General features: G+C 34.9%; 1 pseudogene; it reads right to left on the bottom strand.

Annotated features, from left to right (window-relative positions):
- Positions 1-747: 747 nt before the first annotated feature.
- On the bottom strand, positions 748-6,498 carry LOC143607805 (DNA mismatch repair protein MLH1-like; annotated as a pseudogene).
- Between the last annotated feature and the right edge of the window lie 1,578 nt (positions 6,499-8,076).

The following is an 8,076-nucleotide window of genomic DNA, read 5'->3' as shown; positions in this document are numbered from 1 at the left end:
ATTATACAACTAATACATAAATATAGTTATTATTTGTAGCTAAAGTTAGCGAAAATCATATTTTGAATGGTTTTTCCAATAACCCCCACATGAATGGAAATCGATTGGAAAACATGAAAATCTCAATAAAACCTTGATGGTTGTAACTTTAAGAGGATAGGTACTGTATCAACTTTAAACCTTTCACTACAAAATCAAAAACGTAGTGTCCAAAGTGTTAAGTGGACTTGTTGATTTTGAACTAGTTGTAGTTTAAAGTAGATCACTCTACTTAACCAGGTTCATGCTATCACTGTCATGTCCATTATGGTTCGGAAACACTAGCATAGTCCTGTTAAAGCTCATGAGTTGCAACCGCCACACTTCCATTCTAAACAATCTTACTTTTCTCTTAAGCGATTTACCAAGCGAACTATTAAAAGCCGTATGCCAAACATAGATCTAGTAAAACTAAGTACTTTACTAAAAGTGTTAAAACTAGTTATAAAATATTAACATAAACTAAAACCAAACCAAACCAAACCAAACCAAACCAAAAATATATGGATGTGGAATGTACTGAAATCATCACAAAATGCATGTCATGTAACATGTAGACGAAGGCATGCCAAAATCAAAGAGCATGAGTTAGAAATTACCACCATCTACACAACAGGCACGAACATGAGACGTATAAAGTGTCGGAAATTATACGGCAGATCAATAACCACCCTAAGCTATCTACTTGAAAAACAAAGGTGGGTGTTCTTAGCACCTTTCAAAAACCCGATATAGCTTCTCCAAAGACGCCACCTACATATCCAGCATCAACGATGTTCTCAGCATATGAATAAATCATTTTATAACTAAAATATTAGAAAAATAAAATAAAATAATAATAATAATAATAATAGTAAGTTGATATTGGCTCAATCTAATTTAGGGGTGTCAAATGGGTCGTGTTCGTGAATGAACCAGAAAACACCACCTGTTTAACCCAAACATAAAATGAGTTTTCAAGGGTTGACAAGACGACCCATTTAACCCAAACTTTTTATTTTATTTTATTCCTTTTACATTTTAGTTTTGTATAGCCCTGCTTGCGGTGCGCACATATGATGTATATATGTGTGAACCCTCGGGTGGGCAAAAGTGAAATTGCACTAATTTTGACGTTATTTTACTAATCTCGTGAAAATAACGTTAAAAGTGACGGACGGTTAATCAGGCATCATGTAGTGGCGTTGATAGCCGAAAGACAAGGGTACATGCACCGATCAGCCGGTGTCCCGATGATTGAGTGCTATGTGCCTTATGTCCAAGGCTTGATGCAAAACTACTATCGAGCCGGGGGTCTCACCGGAAGCAGCCTCTCTATCCTTATGGGGTAGAGGTAAGGCTGTCTACATCTTACCCTCCTCAGACCCTACTATAGCTTTGCTATTGGTGGGATATACTGAGTACGATGATGATGATGATGACATTTTAGTTTTGTAAAAGTACATGTTTACAATAAAAAAAAGTCAAATGTGTATAAAACATTTACATTAAAAGCTTTAAACTATAAAACATGATGCCTTTTCTGCTTTAACTTGAACTTTGTAAAATAATACTCAGTAAGTTCACATAAACAGTTTTTTTTTATAAATACAAAAGTAAACAGGTCAACCCGCGAGCTAGCCATGTCGACCAGAACCCACTTAGCCTAAACCCAAACCCGCGAATTTCATGTTAGATTCATGTCACGTCATAAATTCACACCCGTGGGAAAATCATACCTGCACAAATGTTCCATTTGCAGCCATTGAAGTCGGGGGCTTAAAGAAAAGTCGCATGGAAGGAAATAAAACATGTTGTATTGACCATTCACGCTGGGCCCACACGTTCTCAGCTTCTGATATTAACTCGTCATCAACTCCTACAATTTTGTTCAACAGAGTAACGATCCAAATAATTGGGTTTAATACAATTTGTATTATCCAAATATGCAAGTGTAATTTTAGTATCTGAGGGATGAATTTAGTGATTAACGGACAGTATCCATACCTTCAGCACCTCTCTTATAAAAGTCTGAGTTGTCACCTGTTGGATTTGGCAGTAGAGGTGGATGCATAGCATAAAAGTTACCAAGAGCAGCAGCTATTGTTTGAAAGCAAACTTTCTCATCATTCCATACCACCTAAACAAGAAAATAAAACCACCAGTTATGTTAACAGCTCGCAATTCTCACTGGACCAAAGAATAAGATCAACATAAAAGACTATTTACTATCTCCTCTCTCTCCAGTCTTTTTTTTATAATGTGTAAAAATGTGCACGTGTGCATATAGAATTATCTCCTCTCTCTCTCTCTCTCTCTCTCTCTCTCTCTCTCTCTCTCTCCAGTCTTTTATAAAAATGTGAACATATGCATATACATGTGCATATTGTATATATGTATATAGTGTATATGCATATATGTGCATTCAGACAACAATATCAATACCATATGTTTAGAAATAAATCTTAAAAATATTGAAATCTACATGCATTCTAGTCAATTTATAATTTAATATGATATAGTACGAGGGTTAAAGTGGTTCTCACAATTCTCAACATGTCCAACTATATATGTGTGTTTAGGTTAACTTACATCATTTCCCAAACATAAAACAAATTCGGGAACACGGTCCATGTCAGGTGTGTGCTGGTCAAGTATGACAGGAAGTCTTGACAAATTGCCTTGTGGGTCCACATGGATGCCAAAATATTCATCAAGCAGTTCAGCCTTTTCTGTAAGTAACTTCACGTTCATTTGTGTGTAAGATGATCAAAAGAGCTTAAACTCTAGTTAGACATGAGCAATCTTTCCTTTTAATTACTAAATGAAGTGAAGCAACAGAAAAATAATCTTACTTCAGCAATCTTTCCTTTTAATTCATCATTTTCAGTGCCTTCTGATTCCGGATCTTCCTCCTTCAGTGCCAGCATGAGTAGTTCTTGCAATGGAGCAGGATCACTTAATTGTATTGCATTAAAGTAACCAAATCTTTGTAATACCAGTTGATACATAAGTTCTTTGCTACAAAATAACAATAATCAACAACAAAAAGAAAGTAATAACTAAACTTCAAGAATTTAGAAGAGTTTACACTTAACTATAAAGATACAACGAGTATATTACCTTAAATTTACAACATTAGCAAGATACAGATGAGTATTATGCTGAAGGAGAGCAAAAACATCATCAGCCATTCCAACATATGTGCAATTCCTTACAATGTCCAAAAGACCTACAAAAAATTAGGAAAAAACTGGCTTTACTAGCACAAAATCATGCATTTTCAAAAATATTTAGTCTGCATACCAGAATGGCAACCATGTTCAACTTCATTAATAAGCTCCTGAACACTTGTAAGATCAGCAGTTTCCTTTGGATTTCTCCTTTGCTTGATTGAAGACCTGTAGTCAAATGACAATATTTTAGCCCATGGTTGTTTGTTCTATAAAGAAATATGTTTTATATAGTTCGTAACATCAATTATTAGTATAACCTCAATGAATTCAAACCACAGTTTCTTTCAAGTTGCCTAGAAGGCTTTACTTGCACGTAGGCATGCAACCTTCCAGAAGGATCCTGTAAATCCGTACGTACCATCTTATGTGGATATACTTTTTGGGACCCTTTGATTAAAAGCATAAAAAAAAGTCAGATCATTATGAGATCCATGTACGGTAAAAGAAAAGGGTGTCAATATGTATACCAGAAGTTGATGTACTTATAGGAGAAGCTTTGTTAGCGGCTACTTTATTGGCTGGAGAGGTATCCACTGCCTGTTAGGCACATAAAAAAAAGGATACCATCAGTATCGTATTATGTAACTTGATATATTGGAATTTAGAGACATAACCTTCTATTAATGAATTGATGTGTATTCAGTTATTCACAAACGAAAAAGAAAAGAGTACTCACTACTTGTTCTTGATACGTGCTTGTGTCATTGAAGTTCCTTAGCTTCAATTCAATTGTTGATTGTATTTTCTCAATAATGACCTCCTGGTTCAAAAGGCTAACCTGCATAATTGCATAAATATGATACATTAGTCTAGCGATGATAAAACAAAATGAAAAACATAGAAATCATGAAAGAAGCATCATTACCTCTCTCTTTGTGGGATGCACATTAACATAAACATGCTCAGGAGGTAAAGTAATTGACATATATATGAAAGGCTTTGATGCTTTGGGCAGGGTTACACCATACACAATTTCAATTGCCCTCTTCAGAGCAGTACACTCAACTAATCTTTCTGCAAAAAAAGAAAATTATGCATGAAAGTCAATAAACTAGCAGAGGTCAAAGTTTAATAAACATGTAATATTGAATACATACCATTGATAAAGAGAACCATGGTAGTCTTCTTTGCAGAGTAATTTGAGTCGGATATATAACCACTCATTTCAAAAACTGAACTAGAAGAATTAGAATCTGAAGCTTCGATTTTTATCAGATTGCGAGCGACCGAGACCCCATAAACAGATCTGATTGCATCAAGCCTTGATGACATGGAAATTGAGTGAACATCAGCTTTAGATGCACCATGCTAAACAGATGGAACAGTAGACATGTAGAACATATTAAAACAATGATACAATACGAGGAGATATAAATAATAACTTTAGTTTGAAAGGCAACAACAGCTCCTTAAATTACTCACCTTTTTGCAGGAGAAGCTCACATTTTTGTGATAATCGCAAACCGACTTAACAGATCAACAATTTTTGGATAATCATCAGCAGAGCTCTGAAGAGATTTCCTTCGAGCAATCATGTTATAGAATAAATTCTCAATCTGGTAGAAACACGGGTGGCATCAATCAAAAGAGAATCTTTTTACATTTTTACATTTCAGAATCTTGCTAATTAGACATTAGCGTACATCCTAATAATGGTAAGACATTTTCAGAATCTTGTTAATATCATGCCAATAATTCTACAGTCCACACACATTCATGCGTGTACACACACTTAGAACGCACAACCAATATGTAAAGACTGTTTAACACGCGAGTGTATACAAAGGAATAAAATCACACCATTATTTGAGTTCCCTTAACAGCCGCACAAGCCCTAGGTTCATGCTCCATCACACCATCTCTATAAGAAACCCTGACACACAAAATCCAAAACTAAAATCAAAATCAATCACAATCGATAATCAATACGTAGTAATACAACCAGCATACCTATAACCATGCAACTGACCATTGGTGATTGTAGTTACAGTAACATGAGCAACATAAGTCATACTTGCTAGGGCTTCTCCTCTAAACCCCATAGACTTAATTGACTGCAAATCTTCAAATGCAGACAGCTTTGATGTCGTATGCCTCTCACATAGTATCGGTAAATCCTCATACTGTAGCAAAAAATCACCTCTACATTTAAAATAAAAAATATAAATAAAAATAAAAAATTCAGAATTTCAAAATAAAATGCAATGTTAAGAAAATTCACCTCTACATACAAAAAAAATTAGAAAAAAAATCCCAATTTCCAAATTTCTAAATAAAATGCAATGTTAGGGATAATTCACCTCTAGAATAATTTTATAAAAAAAAACCAAGATTGGGGATGCAAACGAGCCGAGCTTAACTTACATAGAGCTCGAGCTCGTGCTCGGCTCTATTTGCTCTCCATTTCTAAAGGTCGAGCTTGGCTCGTGAGTACTTTTTGAAGCTCGAGCTCGGGTTGTTTACTATTTCTTAATTATTTTTTAATATATTTATATTTATTTTAATATATATATTTTTTTTTCAATTATAATTTTATATATAGCATGATGTATATTAATTTATTTATTTTTTCATAATACTACATAGATTAATTGATAATTATTAAGCTATAAATATATATAATAAAAGTTACGTTAATGACAGGCTAGCAAGCCGGCTCGAGCTCGTTTAGTGAAGTTCTGGCTCTGGCTCGTTTATTAAACGAGCTAAGTTTTAGGCTCGAGCTTGGGCTCATTTAAGCTCGGCTGGATCGAGCTTTTTCACGAGCCGATCTCGAGTCGCTTGTTTGCACCCCTGCCCACTTTCCGAATTTCGAAATAAAATGCAATGGTAGGGTTCTGAATCTTTCAACTCACAAAAACTGAACTAATTTACACATGCAAATCAACAATTTCCACAACTTATAATTGTTCAATTTGTGAAAATTACATATGAACATGAATTAGGGTTAGGGTTTTACGCGAATTCCATGGCCATCTTCGGAGACTTGGATGAGTTTGAGTCCTCCATCTTTAACAGACACGTTAATCGATGTAGAACCGGCATCGAGGCTGTTTTCGATTAGCTCCTTGACGGCGGATACCGGCCGTTGGATCACCTCACCGGCGGCAATTCGGTTGACGACGGAATCGTCAAGACGGTGGATCCTCGGTGGTTCTTGTGGTCGTGGAGGATGCACTGTGTCTGTGTCCATAGGGTGTGGTGGTGGTGGTGGTTCGGTTGTTTCGAATTCCATGGCCGGAGTCTGTGAGTGGATAAAGATGTGCCAATGGCTCCAATTTGGCGGCAAAATGTAAGGGCCCGTTTAGTATGGTTTGTAAGTATGTGAACTAGCTAAACGGAGCTCGGCTTGGTTTATAAATGACCTGTGTCCAGCTGGCTCGCTTAGTAAACACTATTTCAAGCGAGTTTTTTTTTATATCGAGCTTCGAGCTTTAGGTAATTAGTATTGGGTAATCAGTTTTGTTATGGCACCTGCTGCTGTGGCTAATTGTTTATCGTTTTCAAGTGTGATTTCCATATCATTCGATTCAAATTTCTATTAGAATCTTAACTCTTTAGGAAAAAAAAGAAAAGTAAATAAAAAAATTCGAGATATGCACTTACTTATTGAATCACAATGGGTTGCCAACTTGCTGGGGAGTTAGGGATTCTAACTCGGAACTAACCGAATGAAGAAGATACAAATATCTTCCTTAGTCATGCTTGCATTTTTTATTGCATGCGACTTTATTGAAAATGACATATGGATGTTAATAATGTTCTCATTCTCCCCAATAAATAGGAACCAGGTTTTAACAACACATATATCAATTACTAAAAAAAATAAAAACTTTAGTTATGTACACTTGTGCTTTGATGGCATAAAATTTGTACATAAATTAAAATATATACTTGTTATTTTTACTAAGTTGTAGATTTTCGAAAAGCATTTCGCTCACAAACCAACAAATATATATAGATATATGTGTGTTAGATAAATTAATTCGAGTCTAGCCAAGTCAAGCTAACTTGACTTGTAAAAGATCCCAGCTAAGCTAACTTTTATGCGAGACGATTTAAGCTACTTTTTTTCGAGCAGGCTCAAGTTATTTAAATACCTTACTCTAGTGGCAAGGTACTTAACAACAAAACGCTAGACATGAAAAAAAAAAAGCAATTGAGGGGATGTTTGGGATTCCTTATTTTACCTCCTTATAACTTTTCATTAAGTTAATAAGTTACAAAAGTGTAACTTATTAACTTTTTCCTCTCATATTAAAAGCAATCTCAAACACCTTATTCCTTTCAAAAAGTTAATAAGGTATATAAGTTAGTGAAAATAAGCAATCCCAAACACCCCCTGAAGATAGGGCCGGCCCATAGGGGGGCTGGGTGGTCGACGGCCATAGGCCCGACACCCTGCTAGGTCCGAATTTTTTTTTAATTTATATGTATTTTTATTAAAATAATATATATTTTTAGTTTTTAAACTCATTTGCATAAACATTAGCTTGGTCTAGTGGTAATGAGGTATTACTTCTAACTAAAAGGTTATGAGTTCTAGTCTCATTTGAGACATGTTTAATCTTATTTTTATACAAAAGTTTTTTTCACACAACCTAATTTATAACCAATTAAACTCATATCAAATTTAAATTGTTTTAACCTAACAAAATACTCCTTTTATTTAAGACCCAGAAAAATTTTCGTCTTCGTTCCAAAATTTTTTTTGCATTCTTAGAGCCGGACCTGCCTGAAGAGAGAGTTGGAACACCTTCTTATGAATTTAGCAATAACTCATCCTACCGATCGGAATTCATGATGTATATTCAATTTTTTA

Source organism: Bidens hawaiensis, unplaced genomic scaffold (assembly GCF_021521415.1).
Source record: "Bidens hawaiensis isolate Kalapana, Puna unplaced genomic scaffold, B.hawaiensis_p1.1 tig00087031_1, whole genome shotgun sequence".
Lineage (NCBI taxonomy): Eukaryota > Viridiplantae > Streptophyta > Magnoliopsida > Asterales > Asteraceae > Bidens > Bidens hawaiensis.
Note: the sequence above shows the minus strand (reverse complement) of the source record. Positions and strands in the feature narration are given on the sequence as shown.